General features: G+C 41.8%; 1 long non-coding RNA gene across 1 annotated transcript; it reads right to left on the reverse strand.

Annotated features, from left to right (window-relative positions):
• Window positions 1-374: 374 nt before the first annotated feature.
• On the reverse strand, window positions 375-13,330 carry LOC140469176 (uncharacterized). The gene is made up of 2 exons (XR_011956004.1): window positions 13,196-13,330; window positions 375-788 (listed from the first exon to the last, which is right to left on the reverse strand). It is a non-coding gene; the product is annotated as an uncharacterized lncRNA (long non-coding RNA).
• Between the last annotated feature and the right edge of the window lie 4,528 nt (window positions 13,331-17,858).

A 17,858-nucleotide genomic window follows, 5' to 3' on the forward strand; every position in this document is an offset into this window, starting at 1 on the left:
CCCAGACTGCACTGCATCTGAGCAGCAGAGACACTCTGCAGTGATATTGATGCATCATCTTCATTCACTATCACTGACTATAGACCTGGATATAATTGTGAAGGAGTCTTCTATTTGAAACCTTGAGATATCTTGGGTTTTATGCTATTGATCTCAGAGCCCCAGGTCAGTGGGCCCTCCCACAGTTGTTCATTGCTTGATTGGTCTTGCTAGAACATTCTGGGCAGTGCACCATGGATGTGGGCAAGAACAAGTCCAGTCATAATGCCCCATGCAGTTGAATAGCCTCCCAACACTTCATTTTTGGACGTCCACTTCAGAAATGGCTGGTTGAGTGTTCAAAAGCACACATAGAATCCAAGGAGAGGCAGTGGTGTTTGTCATGGTTTATTTATAGAACAACACACATTCAAGAGTTAGACAATGAATGGCAGGTCGAGGTTGGAACTGTCATCAACCACGTGGATATCTTCACAGTTTGGGATCAACAGCTGGGGCAGCTTTGAAAAGCATCTTATCAGAGATATGTCTACCTTATTTACCAAAGGAAACTGTAATGAAGATATCACTGGTTGGAGCTTCTGGCACCTTGCAATAATTTTCTTATTCATGCGAGTGTCCCTGGCAAGACCATGATTAATGTTCATCACTAGTTGCCCTTGAAGAAGTGGAAGAAGGTGGTCTTCTCTGATGCTGGAGTCCACATGGCGAAGATATCACGTAGTGTTGCAGCCGGGAACTGGGGCTGGAACCTGGTCTGGACTGCCTCCAGTACCAGGGGACCTTTCCTTAGGAAAAAAGTCAGAAATTATTCACAGTATTCCAGTCCCTTTTACAGTGTACAGTTTTAGCAAAAGCTTCCTACTTCTAGTACTCCATTCCCTTTGAAATAAAGACCATAATTCCATTTGTCTTCCCACTGATTTTGTGATTCACGCACAAGGACTCCCAAATCCTGGCTTTCTGCAGTCTTTCTCTATTTAAATAATTTTCAGTTTCTCTTTCTTCCCTCTTATGTTCCATGTTAACGATTAAGTACATATACAAGATCAAATTTACTGACTGAATAAATGCAGAAGTAAATGATTGTCAAAGGTAAAATGCACCCTTTCTTGATTTGTTCCACACTTAGTAATCAGGGAAATCATGTCCCAGGTTGAAGTCCATGATCAGAAATGTGGCTGTAATTTGCTGCGGTGAGTAAGATGATCATCTCTTCCCACGTGGAAGGAACTAGAGCTGGAGGACACAGTTTAAAAACGAGGGTCTCCAATTTAAGACTCAGATCAGCAGAGTTTCTTTTCGCTCAGAGACTTTTAAATGTGTGGAACCCTCTTCCCGACAGAGTGCTGCAGTCGGGCCTTATTGAATAACTTTAAAGCAGAAACAGTTAGATTCTGGATGAACAAGGGAGTTAAAGGTGATCGAGTGCAGGCAGGAGAGGGGAGTTGAGGGCACAGTCATGTCAGCCACAATCTTATTTAAATGATGGGGCAGGCATTGGGGACTGAATGGCCCACTCCTGCTCCTAATTCATGTATTTGCATTGATGTGGAACCAGGCTGGTAAAGTCACACACATCCATTGTCTATAACAATATAAATGTCTTTCTGTACAAGAATTCAGTTTGCTTCTTAGATCACTAGTCACACTGTGAAGAGTGGTCAGATTGCTGAGGACAGCTGCTCAGTCAATCTTACCTCTCAGGACATGTCTTCAACATATCTCTGGCATATCTCATTTTCCATCTGAAACACTTGCTCCATCCAGTAATCACCTATTATTAACTCTCCTGCTGGGCCCTGGCTAAATTTAACTTCAATTAAAATATATATCTTTCATCAGCACACAGCTCATGGCTGGTTATGATATTATCCAGTGTGTCAGAAAAGGTGGTGTGGGGGAGGGAGTGGGAATGTTTCCCTGTTGGTGTGAAGGTGGGGACAGGTTCAAAAGTGTTCTTGAATTGGACTCTACACAGTAAGATTTTGGAACCTGGCATTTTGTAAAGTGTAGAATGTCAGAGACAGTTTATTTCAAATCACTTAACATCTCTGTTCTTAACGATAGGACAAATTTGATACAAATGTGTTTATATGATCACACAGAGGATTAGTACACTGGCATTGCACAGTTTCTCATTGCTTCTTAACTGTCTGCCTGCATGCCTTGCACTGCATGAGGTTCAAATTATCCTCAGTAGAAGACACCAGAAGAAAAGTACATCGATATCTGTGACAGGTTTTGACCAAGAAACAGTCCAGTAAGAATGATCTGTAATTTTTCTTCTAAATGTTTGAAAGGGCCTTTTAAGAATTTTCATCAATTCTGAAGACATCATTTGTAAGCTTCACCGATAAGGAGACATATTTTTGTCTATGTGATTTAGTCTTTTCCCTGGGGTGGGGGAGTCCAGAACTAGAGGGCATAGGTTTAGGGTGAGAGGGGAAAAATATAAAAGAGACCTAAGGGGCAACTTTTTCACACAGAGGGTGGTACATGTATGGAATGAGCTGCCAGAGGAAGTGGTGGAGGCTAGTACAATTACAACATTTAAAAGGTATCTGGATGGGTATATGAACAGGAAGGGTTTGGAGGGATATGGGCTGGGTGCTGGCAAGTGGGGCTAAATTCGGTTGGGATATCTGGTCAGCATGGATAAGTTGGACCAAGGCGTTTGTTTCTGTGCTGTTCATCTCTATGAATCTATTACTTTATAAAGCATATGGATAAGCCTATAAATAGGAAGGGTTTAGAGGGGTATGGGCCAAGTGCTAGCAAATGGGACTAGATTAATTTAGGATATTTGGTCAGTATGGACGAGTTGGATTGAAGGGTCTCTTTCCGTGCTGCACATCTCTATGAATCTATGAATCAACCTTTGACCTGGAAGTAGTGCTGACAACACAGGAGTTAACAAATGAAATCGATGTGAGCTGGAGGCAGTAGATGATCAGCATATAGATGCAAGGCACCATTAGAGTGAGCTGAAAGGACCTAAAACTTAGAAAGGCATGTGAATATTTTGGAGGTGCTAAAGGGCAGGATGGTCTATCAGAAGCCATGAATGTTATTGGTTGGCCAGATGGGAAGGAATTCTGGAGAATCACACCATGAGGATTGTTGTGACTTGAGGGAGAGAAGGTTTGTAAAAGTGTAGCTCACTGATGAACATCATATCTTTGAAATACAAGGTTGGAAACTGCTGTTGGATTGGACTCCTCACCCATCCTACACAATAGGGAAAAGCAGGAAAGGTGAACCTAGTAACGCTGGTCATGTATGATGCATCCTTTTACTAACTAAGGTAAAATTTAGCTTTTTATTTGAAATACATTTGGCCTTTTAATTCATGTGTAACTTGTATTAATTCTGATTTACGTTAATGTATGAATTACAAAAAAAGTTAATCCTGTTGATAATTTCTTTATTTGGGTGTTTTTGGTTATACTGTATTTGGTTCTTTCTATTTGATAGTTCCCCCATAGGGTATATAACATATTATTCCCCAGCGTGCCACTCAGTGTCTAAAAACTGTACCTTTACATATCTGAACAGTAACAGCATTAATAACTTGCATTTATATACTGCCTTGAATGTAGTACAATGTTTCAAGTTATTTTTATCCCTCAACTTGTACTAAACAATAGATTATCCAGCATTATCACATTCCTGTTTGTGGGAGCATGCTGTGCAGAAATTGGGGGTTACATTTCCCTCATAACTGCAGCATTTCAAAAGTACTGTAGTTGTAATAAATGCTCTGGGACCTGCCTGAAGGTCATGAAAGATCTTCATCTCTGTTCCTCTCTCTCCTTTCTTCAGTCAACCCCGCTGTAAGGAGGAACTGGGAGGGGAACAGACACCTCACCAGGGAAGCACCAGTCCACCAATCATTCATCAACTCCGTTCAGTCCTTTGGCTACTTGTAATTTTGACCTTACACATGGCCTCAATTCAGAGGTTGGGTCATTTTGCCTCTGCTCACCCTTCCCGTAACGTTCTTGCTAAGACTGTATCGCCACACAGCTGGTACCGAGTAGCAATGGCAGATGTGGTGCTTTCAGGTCAGACTGCGGTAAGGTCAAAGGTCAGTGCTTAGCAATGAACCCACGGTTATCAACTTTACAGCACTGAGGTTCTCCACTATCCCCTGCTAGCATGGAGCTGGCTTGGAATGCCGATAAACTCATCACCTCTAAAACGTGTCAGATTTATCTCTCCAGGATTTAGTCCTATAACTGTTCAGTGAATGGAATGGTTCAGCACACAAAGAGGTCATTGAGCCCGTGCTGGCTCTCTCATCCTTTAACCCTGCAATATTATTCCCCTCTGAGAATGCCTAATTCTCTATGGAAAGCCACAATTGCCCCTCCTTCCATCACCTGTTCACATTGTGTATTCCAGAGCCAAACCACTAGCTGTTTTTGTAAAATGTTTTTCTGTTTTATTTTCTGCATTCTGGTTTGTTTTGTTTCATATTCTAGCTTTGCATCATCGGGAAGACCAATGCTCTATCCAAGTTGAAATAGCAAGAGATGTAAAGCATCCCAAATTGATTAAACACTGATCATCCCTGCAGCCTCCATGGGACATGAAAATCAAAATGTCAATCTCCAATTGTGTCATGAGCAATGCAAGGGAATAACCTCATGGGCATTAAAAAGTAGCCCATTTCTCACACTTTTTTGATCACTTTTGTCATAGAGATTTCAGACCAGGGAATGAAGGTTGTTTGACTGACCATGAAAATTCAACTAATCAGGCAGTTCGTGCTTCCTGATTGGCTAAGGGAAGGCTGAGCACAATAAAGATAGGCCAATTGGACAACCAATGGCTGATGAGAAGTGGGTGGGGTGGTGGTACAAGGTCATGTGACAAAACTTCCAGAAGATGCCCAACTAGAGTTGGCACCCACAGTAATCTTGTGAGTGGATCCCATCATTTGAACTGCAATGTTGTCTCCATTTAATGTTGTGAGTGTACACCTCATTCTGCTATAATGTGTGTTTTATCAACATGAATTTGCTGTAATATATTGATGAATTGGGGAACACTGCTTCTAAATTGTGAATTTTTAAAATGTGTGCTGGATGTAATATGATTACTTCACCAACACTTTAAACATTGTTTCTAAAGCACAACTATTCTATACCATGGGGTTGCACAAGAAGGCCTCTGTCATGTCATGGAAGAGCTAAACAACTAATTAAATTAAGCAGCTATTTTAAATGATTGGTGAGTGTGGTGGGGTTGGGTGACCCACTTTTCCCAAGTGTTGGGAGGAGCACTGTAGACTCAGACTTGCTGGGTCGCTACCATCTTGGATCCCCCCTTGTCATGGAAGACCTCACTGTACACCAATTCACATCAAATTATTTTGTGAAAGACTCCAACCTTTGGTGGTAATAGCCCCAAGAATGATTTAAAATTTAAAGGGAACTTCATATTATGCCTATCTAAATTCATCCCTATTGATCTTGGAAAGTACCTGGGTTCTCCAGTGAAGGATTATTGAGTGAACTGAACTTATATTCTGTAGAGCTTATAAGAATGTGAGGCAGCCTTATGGAAGCTTAGAAATAGGCCATTCAGCCCATCAAGTCTGATCTGCCGTTCAATGTGATCATGGCTGTCATGATAATCTTCAACTCCAATTTATTATCTTTTCCCATAACCCTTTCTGATCAAAACTCTGCCTACTTCAGCTTTTAGTATACTTAATGACACAACTCTGATTGCTCTTTGCAAAAGAGTTCCACAGATTCACTAATCTCTGAGAAAATAAATCCTCCCCCTTTGCTGTCATAATTTTGTGACCCTTTATTCTGAGATTATGTCCTTTGGTCTGACCCTTTACCACAAGGTGAACCAGCCCCTCCCTATCTCCTGATCAGCTCCCCGAAGGATACTGTACATTTCAACAAGCTCTGTTTCTTCTCCGCTCTAAGTACAAGCCCAACCTATTGAACCTCTCCTCATAAAACAGTCCCATCATACCTGGTGTTGGTCTAGCGAACCTCATCTGGACTGTCTCCAACACCAGTCTGACTTTCCCAGCTGTGCTTGGAAAAGTGGGTGATTATTTTAGACTGAGGTAAAGAAAAATGTCTTAATTCGGTGCATTATCAATATTGGAATTCTCTGCTCCCTAGGACTGTGGATACTCACTGAATATATTGAAGACCAAGAGAGGTAGATTTATGTCATTGAGAATCAGTGAGAGTGCTCCTATTTTTCATGTTCTTATAATATTTATCCACCAAAATATCTAAAGTGCTTTTCGTGTGTGGGATTATCCATTATAGACAAGGTAAGGCTCCTTACTCATCAATGTTTAGTTTTTGGAAGGTTGGCTGGAGATTAATTGATATACTATTTTAATGTCTACGGGAGTTCCAGTGGATTTCCGCTGAATGAAATAAGTTTCAGCAGCTACTGGGGCTTGCCTAGTTGCTCCAACTGCCCCTATGAATAGGCTCAGGCTCAGGCTCTTACTTGAAACATGACATCGAAGAAATACTTTTTTTTTAAAAAAGTCACATCGGCTTTTATTGTGGAGAACACCATGAAAGGCTAGAGCATACAAAGAAATAAATTGATGTTTTAAAAACAGTTTGCATTATAAAAGAGAGTGTTTGGGTGGGTTTAGAGAATATAAAGATGGATAAATCCCCAGGACCTGATCTAATATATGCCAGAATATTCTGGGAAGTAAGGGAGGAAATTTATGAGATTCCTTGCAGAAATATTTGCATCGTCTTTGACTATGGGTGAGGTGCCTGATGACTGGAGGGTGGCTAAATGTTGTCCCTGTGTTTAAGAAAAGTTGTAAGAAGAAACCAGGTAACTATGGATCTGTGAGTTTGACTTTGGTTGTGGGTAAAATGTTGGAGGGATTTAAAAGAGAGGATTTATGGACATTTCGAGAGGCAAAAATTGATTAAGGATAGTCAGCATGGAAACAGACCCTTTGGTCCAACTTGTCCATGCCCACCAGTTTCCCTAATCTAATCTAGTCCCGTTTGCCTTCACTTGGCCAATATCCCTCTAAAACCTTCCTATTCATATACCCATCCAGATGCCTTTTAAATGTTGTAATTGTACCAGCATCCAGCACTTCCTCTGGCAGCTCATTCAATACACTCATCAGCCTCTGCGTGAAAAGGTTGGTGTGTAGGTTCCTTTTAAGTCTTTCCCCTCTCACGTTAAACCTACACCCTTTAGTTTTGGACTCCCCACCCCAGGGAAAAGACCTTATCTATCTATTTATCCTATCCATGCCCCTCATGATTTTATAACCTTCTATAAGGTCACCCCTCAGCCTCCAATGCTCTGGGAAAACAGTCCCAGTCTATTCAGCCTCCCCCTGTTGCTCAAACCCTCCAACCCTAACATCCTTGTAAATCTTTTCTGAACCCTTTCAAGTTTCACAACATCCTTCCTATAGCAGGGAGACCAGAATTGCACACAATAATTCCAGAAGTGGGCAGCATGGTGGGTCAGGGATTGGCACTGCTGTCTCACCGCGCTAGAGACCCCGGGTTCAATTCCAGCCTCAGGTGACTCTCTGTGTGGAGTTTGTTCATTCTCCCTGTGTCTATGTGGGTTTCCTCCAGATGCTCCGGTTTCCTCCCACAATCCAAAAATGTGCAGGTTAGGTGAATTGGCTAGGCTAAATTGCCTGTAGTGTTAGGTGAAGGGGTAAATGTAGGGGAATGGGTCTGGGTGGGTTGCGCTTTGTGGACTTGTTGGGCCGAAGGGCCTGTTTCCACACTAAGTAATCTAATCTAAAGTGGATTAACCAATATCCTGTACAGTCATAACATGACCACCCAACTCCTATACTCAATGCACTCATCAATAAAGGAAAGCATTACAAACACCACCTTCACTATCCTATCCACTTGATACTCAAGGAACTAGGTTTCGAGGAACTATGAACCTGCACTCCAAGGTCTCTTTGTTCAGCAACACTCCCCAAGACCTTCCCATTACGTGCATAAGTCCTGCTCTGATTTGCTTTTCCAAAATGCAGCACCTCACATTTATCTAAATTAAACTCCATCTGCCACTCCTCAGCCCATTGGCCCATCTGATCAAGATCCCAATGTACTCTGAGGTAACCTTCACTGTCCACTACACCTCCAATTTTGGTGTCATCTGAAAACTTACTAACCATACCTCTTACGCTCACATCCAAATAGTTTATACAAATGAAGAAAAGTAGTGGACCCAGCACCGATCTTTGCGGCACACTGCTGTTCACAGGCCTCCAGTCTGAAAAGCAACCCCTCCCCACCACCCCCTGTCTGCTACCTTCAATGTACCTAATGACAGAACACTGTTCTGAAAGCTAGTGCTTCTAAATAAACCTGTTGGACTATAACCCAGTGTTGTGATTTTTAACTTCTACCTTCGAGCCAGTTCTGTATCCACAAAGCTAGTTTTCACTCTTAATTGAGTTTTTTCAGCAAGTTACCAAAAAGGGTGATGAGAGCAGAGCAGAGGACATTGTTTACTTGAAATTTAGTAAAGCCTTTGACAAGGTTCCACATGGTAGACTAATTAGTAAAACTAGATCACATGGGACTCAGGGTGAGCTTGTCAATTGGATACAAAATTGGCTTAATGGCAGGAGACAGAGTAATGGTGCAGGGTTGCTTTTTCAGCCTGGAGGCCTGTGACCAGCAATATTCCACAGGGATCAGCTCTGGGTCCTCTTTTTTTTTTGTTTGTCATTTGTATAAATGATTTGGGTAAGAATGTAGAAGGCATGGTCAGTAAGTTTGTGGGTGACACCAAAATTGGTGAAGAAGGTTCTCTAAGATTACAGAGATCTTGATTCAAATGGGTCAATGGGCTAAAAAAACTGGCCAATAGCGTTCAATCTGGATAAATGAGAGGTGTTGCATTTTGGACAACGGACTAGGGTAGAGCTTATACAATTAATGGCATGGCCTTGGTAGTGTTGTAGAACAGAGGGACCAAGGGGTGCAGGTACATAATTCTTTGAAGTTTGAGTCACATATAGACAGGGGTGTTTAAAAAGGCGTTTGGCATGCTAACCTTCATTGCTCAGACCTTGGAGTATAGGAGTTGGGAAGTCATGTTGAGGTTGTTTTGGAAATTGGTGAAGCTTTTTCTGGAAATCGGTATCCAGTTCTGGTTGCCCAGTTATCGGAAGAATATTATGAAGCTGGAGAGGGTTCAGAAGAGATTTACCAGGATATTGCCAGAGTGGAAGGTTTGAGTTGTAAAGAAAGGCTGGGACACTTTTCACTGGAGCGGGGGAGGTTGAGAGATGACCTTTGTAGAAATGTATAAAATAATGAGGGGTATGGATCGAGTTAATGGTAGTTGTCTTTCCCTAGGATGGGGGATTTCAAGACTAGAAGGTACATTTTTTTAAGGTGAGAGGAGAGAGATTTTTAAAAAAGACATGAGGGAAAAATGTTTTATACAGAGGGTGTTTCATGTGTGGAATGAACACCCTGAAGGAGTGATGGCTGTGGGTATAATTACAATGTTTAAGAGATTTGGATAAGTACGTGAATAGGAAAGGTTAAGAGGGATATGGACCAGGATCAGGCAGGTGGGACGGTTTAGTTTGGGATTATGTTCAGCATGGACTGGTTAGTCTGGAGTCTGTTTCTGTGCTGGATGACTCTATCAGAGGGTGCAACAATGATAGCACTTGTCTCCAGGAGGAAACCAGCATGAAGCTGCTTTTCCTTGCAGCCTGTCCCCAGGGTGTGGGCTGCGGAGGGGCAGGGCTTTACTGCACAGCCAGAGAGACGGCCAAGGCCGCACTCTCATGTGCTTCATGTTTCTGATTTTGGGGCCACTTGGCCCATTGTGCTTGGAGATTGAACCCTCCAAAGGGGTAACTCACCCTCTGCCACTCTCCTGTCTTTCCCTTGAGTCCTGTTTTTCTTCTTTTCATCTTCTCCTGAAGCACTTCTTGTTGGGGTCTCCCAGGCTTTGGCTGAGCTTATAGACAGGGGAATGTAAGAAATGGGAGCAGGAGTAGACCATTTATCCCCTTGAGCCTACTCCACCATTCAATCTGATCATGGATGATCCTCAATCCCAATTTCATATTCACACCCGATTCCCACATTTATTGATTCCCTGATCAACCAAAAATCTAGGTATCTCCGCCTTGAGTATATTTGGTGACTAAATATCTACAATCCTGTGGGGTAAAGGATTCCAAAGATGAGCAACTCTCTGATTGAAGGAATTTCTCCTTACCACAGTCTTACATGGCCAACCCCTTATTCTGACTCTGACTCCCTCAGTTTTAGATTCCTCTGGGTGGGGTAAACAACCCCTCAGCATGTACCCTATCAAGCCCAGAGAAAAATCAATACTTTTCAACAAAATCACCCCTCCATTCTTGTTGGGAAATGCAGAGCATTATAGGCACATTTTACTCAATCGCTGCACATTGGATGATCTTCTCATGAGGTTACGATGAAGGACTTGCCTTCTCAACCTCTTCCCTCACCCAAGGATTGGTGACCCTCAGGTTAAGCCACCGCCAGTCATCTCTCTGTAACGAGAGAGCAGCCCAACGGTGTGGTAAGGCTTTGGTGACTTTACTTTCCCAGGTTCTCAATGGGAGCTGACTTGGATGACGTCAGTGACCTTGTTAATTCTGTCTTGCATCAGTATGTGTACTCTTACTGTCAGGGTCCTGGGATTAAAGTGAGGAGAGAATGTTCAATTCCATAAGATTTACCTCTTCCTGTGCACATCTCTCCATGTAGGTTTGCTGTTTGTCCCAAGTTCTCTGTGGAATTGGCTGCCTGTGATATCATGCAAACAGTGTTTTTTTTTGACTTCATTGTGAGGTCCATAAGCCCAGTCAGGACTGATTTTTAAGGTTTGAAAGGAAGGGGGGACAAAGTGGCAGATCCCAAACCCAGATTATTCATTTGGATTCAGTTCAAATCGATTGTTTCAACTATCTCCAGTCTGATGTGTCTGCCTAGGTTCTTTCCTTGGGTTTTCCTCAGAGTTAGAATTTCACTTCAGTCCCTAACCATTAAACATTTCCACGTGTCAAAATCAAACTATCTCCAAACTTAACCAACACACCGGAGCACAAAATTCAAAGACCAAGTTTAACCCAGAAAGCAGGGAATTCTTCAAACCAACCAGCAGACAGAATGGACGTGACTGTCAGGGAATCTCGGCAAAAGCCAGGGCAACATTTATACAATATTTAGTGCTGCAACAGAGGAATTGAAGGGGAGTTCTGACGAATGGGTGTAATGATTTTTATTTTCAGCTTTTATGCTTCTGAGATAATTGACCCAAAACACCTCCCCAACGTGCAACGTCTTCCTCAAAGAAGGACAAGAACCACGAGTATATTGGAGGAAGGCAAAATCCTGTGGATGCTGGAGATCTGAAACAAAAGCAGTGCTGGAGACACTCCGACAGTCTCCGAGGAGAGAGAGGGGCAGGGTTAATACTTCGAGTCTGCTATGCCTCTTCTTCAGATATCCGAGCATATAGGGCTGACATTTCCTCCAATTTCCCCTTCAACTTATCTATTATTCCAATCTGGACATATGTCATGATTCCTTCACTGTTGCTGGGTCAAAATGCTAGATCTCTGTCCCTGAACAGTAACCTCAGTGTAAATACACAACATCTACATTGCAGGGGGTGAAGGAGGCCGCTTACTGTCCTTTTTCTCAAGGCCAGCTAAAGATGAAGAAATGTTGGCCCAGTCATGACACCCATATCCCATGGCTGAATTACCAAAGATCAGCTACACTGAATGTGTGTACAATACTACCTATTGTTCCTTGCGGATTTATTTTACAATGTTTATTGCTGCTATCCTTTTATCAAATTAAAGTTTTATTTGCCTACGCTGTTTATTCAGGTGGTTTATTTATTCATGTCCTTGTTCTTTCAAAGTGACGTCCTGGATTATTGGGCTATCTTGTGTCACTTAAGCGATTGTTTGTCCTGAAGTGCCTGAATAAATAAATAAAAGACCCAGTTTATGGGAACAAGAGACAATACTAGCCCGAATAGGAATTGTCACATCTGAATCTCATTCATTGTCAACAATAGCACAAGTGGACATATGATGCAGTGAGTAAATGGGAAGGGGGTGCCATAGTGCAGTCAAACCCCAACATACTGTCTGAGCGCTACACGCCATCCGTGCAGCCTTATTGATGAGTGCTATCTCAACGTTGACGTTGCCCCATTTGTGACCCAGACATAGCTGTATCCTCAATACAAGATTCTGAGTTCGAGCCCCGCTCCAGAGACAGGAGCACATTGCTCCCAGTGTAGTTCTGAGGGAATGCTGCACTGTTAAAGATGCGGCTTTCTTTTAAGATATTATACTAATGCCTCATCTGCTCTCTCGTGTGAAAAGAAAAGATTTTAACCCCTAACATTCTTTATAAGAAGAATTCCCTGATACCTCCAGTCTCCAATCACCGAATGTTATTTGGTAATTTATCTCTTAATTTATGCAGAGCAAGCTCCCCAAAACAGTAACTGCTGTCCTACATTACAGCAGCAATGACACTTCCAAAAAGTACTTTAAACATAAGAAATACGTGTAAGAGAAGGTCATTCAGACCATCAAGTCTGCCCTACCATCCAACAAGATCACAGTTAATCTGTCCCAGGTCTCAACTCTTCTTTAATGCCAGCTCCTCATAGCTCTCAACTCCCTGATATTTCAACCATCTCCCTGCCTTCGCTCAATGTTTTCAGTGATGAATCTCTGGGTATAGAGAGTTCGGAGAACCTCCAACGCACGGTCTGTAAGTGAAAAGTTTATCACAACCTTCTCCAGGAAAACTGGGGGATGGGGAATGCATTCTGGCACAATCGTTCTGCGATTCGATAATTTAAACAATTAACTCTAATCAGTTAAATTGTCTGTTTGATCATCATTTTCTAGACAGCAAACCCTCTCCAAATGAGGGATGTATCTTAAAATAATAATGTTCTCCTGAAAAGAAATCAGTTTATTTGAAATATTCCTTTGCAAAAATATGTCACTTGGTCAAGATTTTTTTTCCTGAGAGAAGTTGAGTTGTTTTAAAAACCGTAAAATAATGATGTGATTCTGAGACTAACGAACAAAAAGGCCTTAATTCTGTAGCTAAGGCAGGGGTGGAAGCTTAGGCAAGGTAGAAATTCTCACCCACTGAAGAGCAGCGGATTTATCCTCCAGTCTGTGTTCTGATGTAGAATGGAGACAATTGTTCACTTCCAATGCCTGAAACACAGCCATTTCTCCGTGATATCACTTGTTTCCAATTGAGCTCAGTGCCGTCAGTCATGCCCTTCCTGACTGCTGCTGCAGATGCTGCTCACTCACTCTGTGTTCAAAAGAAACCAACTATGAACCAGTCTTGACCCTGTGACCTTGCCTTCCTGTTGTTGCATATCTAAATTTACAGCCTCCGCTCTTTCTTTTTCTGTCCTGTCCTGTTCGCTGTCTTACTTAAAGCCTAATCTGTCACACCTTTCTAAATTGGGTTGCCAAATACCCCAGATTGGTCTGGAGTCTCCAGGAACTGGTCATTCATTTCCAAAACACTGGCAGGATGGGAGTGCAGTTCCTGGGAGATAAACCATTGAAACACACTTGACTTTTTGCTCCATTTACTTTGAATGGATTTGATTCAGTTGTATCGTTCGGAAGGCTTTTGGCTACGTAGTTGGAGGAGAAACATGGCAGGGGTTTGGGGAAGGAGCAAGAGAATGATCTGTTCTTTGAAAGAACTAGGTCAGACTTGAGAGGCTGAACAATCTCTGTCTGCTCTGTGTAATTAAATTATTCTGTAATTAACAAAATATTACAGATGGAGAGAATTACAAATAACATCAGACTGGATGGCGTGGTTGGAGGTGAGGAGTGATACGATGAAAGTTCCATTGAACTGGAGTTGGGATCTATATTTTTGATGTTGAAGAACCCTGCAATATCACAGCTCTTTGTTTGAATGATGGAAGAGACCAGCTTTAAGACTTTCATGTGTACTGCCCCTGGAGTGTTTGTGGCCTTTTAAAGTGAGCTAACCAAAACAGTGTGTAGAACATCAGATCTTATTTTAATCCGTCATTTACCTGTCAGTGTTCTTCATTCTCGCTCATCATTCATTCTAAATGTTGGTGATTATACCAGAGATTTCAACAAACTCATATGAGGTCACTTCCCATATAGTTCATAAACTATCACACAACTTCTCAGTGCCTGTACACTAACTCAACCAAGTCTCAGTCACCCATCATCAAACCCTACGCTCCCTGATCTGTACTGTCTCCCACTCTGACAATGCTTTGATTGTGAGCTTTTCACCCTCTAATTCAAATCCCTGAATGACCTCGCAACTCACCCCTTACCCCTTCTCTAACCTCTTCCACCTCTAAATCCGTCTTCAGATTTCTGGGCTCCTCCAGTTCTGACCTCTTGCCCATTTCCAGTTTTCATTGTTCCCCCATTGGCTGCCAGGTCTTTAGTTGCCTGGGCCCTAAGCTCAGGAATTCACTCCCTGGACCTGTTCACCTCCAGTTCTGTTTTGGAACCCTTCCTCGTCTGCTCAGCTTTTGATCATGGATAATAAAATCTCATCCTTTTGGCTCAGTGTCAGATATAGTCTGGTTATGTTCCTGGGAACACGGTCAGGGAGTGTTTTCAGCTACTTTTAACGTGTTGTTATTCTTTAAAGTAAAAGTGACAATGATTTTGATCCAGGGTGTGTTTCGCGCCATGAATGGGGTCAGAGGGCAGAAGGGGATTTAAAACGAGGATCTTGGATGATGAAACGCTCTTTGTGCTGAAAGGGTTTGAGCCAGAGTCCCGTTGGGTGCTGCTGATTGCAGTCTGTGGAACGAATTGGAGTGAAGCTAAACTGAACTTGCTGACCAGAATGAAATTCTGGTGCAAAGGTTAAATTCACAATGCTGAAGGATGACAGGACCCAAGAAACGGATGGAAAAATAAAAGACAGAACCAAGCAAAACCGTGTGTTCTAAAAATAAACAAGAGATTGAAATTAAGGAAAGAGAATTCTTTTTCTGCAATATGTTTTCCTCATTTGGTTGCATAAATTAGCTCTGCTTTTCCTTCGGTGTCAGAAATTCAGAGGTCACTTGATCGAGGTGTTTAGACTGTTAAAGGGATTCACCGATTTGTTACAACAACAAAGCAGGTCATTCTGCCCATCTTGTTTGTGCTGGCTGTCCAATGGAGCAATATATTTAGACCCACTCCCCTGCCCTTTTGCTGTGGTGCAGTCCATTTCCCCCCCCCTCCCCCCGCTTCTAGGTAGCAATCTGGTACCTTCTTTACTCTATTGAACCCCCCCACCCCCCGTTCAATTGAATGTCAAATAAACACGTGAGGGAGGAAGGGATAAAAAGAAATGTTGAAATGATTCGATGACGTGGGGTAGGAGGATTGTGGGGCAAAATGGCCTCTTTTTGTGCTGTACATAATCTGGCAATCGGACCTAATTAGCACTAATTGACAGGAACTTTCATTCACTGAGGTTATAGGATAGCTGGCCAGTGGAAAAGGGCAGAGTAGGGTCATTCCTCCAAGTTTGGTGCTGTTTGTAATATTTGTGGAAAGTGGCTATTTGTTAGACCTGTGCTGTGTGTTCCTAAGAATGTTTGATGCTAGCTTCCCAAAGTATCTCACTGGGTAGCCTTACATAAAAAATAAATCAAAATTCAGTAGTTTTAATGGATATCTTTCTGGGTTTGAGAAGGACACCCTTTAGCCTTAAGTACTGTGCAGCTTTTGCTAATGATCTCATTTGCCTTATCCTGTTTGTGTGTGTGTGTGTGTGTGCGCTTGGCATAGCAGAAGCCTGTTCTAACAATGTGTTTATTTGAACAAGGACCTGGACAAGCAGTTTTAGAGTTAGACAAAGAGAAAAGATTGTTTGTGTTACGTTATGTGTCCTGCTAATGTACTTTGCCTGGTGTGTTTGAACAAGGTGAAACTTCTGACCATCTGGTTAACATCAACACATGTTTATTTGGATTGCATGCCATTTAATCTTTATTTTTCTTAAATAGTCTCATTCTTGCACTGGCAGTTCATTAACAAAATAGGTAAATGCCTTTTAGACACATCTGTTTAAAAAAAAATCCTAGTTAGAATACTTGAACTATCCTTGCTTTTCGGGGGGAAAAAAAAGTCCTAAAACGGTGAAGGTATCTATATTTTAGGACGAGCTGAAGAGACAGAGAGTGAGAACTAGGTCTGATAAATGATGATGTCCAAAAAAAAATGATTGATAGTCACAATGTTTCAGCTGTAAGCTTTGCTTCGTGATAAAGGCGCAGATGTAGAAGGTAAACTATTGTAGCTATTTATCTTTCTTTGAAGGTTTCTGCTTTTTAATTTATGTTTCTTCCCCTGCGTATGCCTCATACTGTCACAGAGGTTTAATATTTAGAGCAAAAATTGGAGGTGAAATTGGAGTTCTGGACGGGGCCAGTAGCATCTGAGAAACTGATGTGTTTTCCAACTCAAAATGCTGGAAGAATGAAGAAGGTTCTAATCTGATACTGTTAATGAAGCAATCTGATACTGTTATAACATCTGATAGTTAATTCTTCCTCCAATTGATCTTCATTTAACCCCATCAACTCCCCCTTCTTTTGCCACCTTCTTCATGAACTCATGTTCTTTCCTTATCATTCCCCTCCGGCAGCCAGTCCCCCAATCTCACCACTGTCTGGGGGAAGAAGTTTCCCCTCAGATGGATTCATTGGTGACTATGTTAAATTCCTGACCTACAATGGAAATATCTCCTTTTACATCAACGCTCCCACTAACCTCCAATAGACTAAAGGCCTTTAACGAGTTGCCCCTCAGTCTTCTCCTTTTGTAAGAAATAAGCTGCCAGACTGCTCAGTATTTTCTGATCGATATCAGCTCTCAATTTTTAAATTCAGCCTCAGGAAGTTGGTGGAGCTGACAAGACCAGTATTTTAATATTATCCCAATTGCCCTCGAAGATGGTGAGCTGGCTCGGTGTTCTGGTCTTACTTCCGGTCATCTTTTTTTTTTTGCACCCTGCTCCAGTGCCTCGATAACGGTTTTAAAACAGGACTCACTATACACCAAGTGTGGTTGAAACCAAAGTTCTACACCAGCTTTTTTTTTTGGTCTTTCAATTCTATCCCAATAGAAATAAACCCAAGTTTATTGTCTATAAACTAATGCCCATCATTCCATTTTTATTCTCCACTCAGCATTGAGCTTAATTTTACAGCTCAGTGAAGAGATGATTCACACCAGTGCAAAGTAGAAACAGTAATACCCAAAGGTTTGAGTTACCATCTGACAGGTGGTGAATCACTCTAGAAATCATTTAAAGGCTGACTAAGATTTTAGGGATTATATCCATCATGTGGAATATGCTGAATATCTAACTAGGCTGGCACATTCCCATGTGTTCTCACTTTGGACTTGGAAGATCCAAGTTTCACTGTTCTCATGTAAGACATTCAGTTGCTAAGGGACAGCTATGTTTAACCAAGACCACTGAGCAGTATTATTGCAGGATAGGCTATCCTGGAGGCTATTAGAGATTGCTTATTGTTAATAATACATTTCCACACTTCCTAATGAGCAGAATAATAACATGCTAATTTCCTAATTTAAACAACTTTGATATTTGCATGAAAAATTAGAAATATCTTTGAAGAAATCAACTTGCTGCATTTTCCTTCAAGTATTTGCAAAGGCTGATATGTGGGAAATTTGTGTCGCTTTGAGTGAAAGGTTTCTTGTGATTTGTGCACATTTACACAAATGAGTTTGTGTGTGTGTGTGAGTTTTT

Source organism: Chiloscyllium punctatum, chromosome 48, assembly GCF_047496795.1.
Source record: "Chiloscyllium punctatum isolate Juve2018m chromosome 48, sChiPun1.3, whole genome shotgun sequence".
Taxonomy (NCBI): Eukaryota; Metazoa; Chordata; class Chondrichthyes; order Orectolobiformes; family Hemiscylliidae; genus Chiloscyllium; species Chiloscyllium punctatum.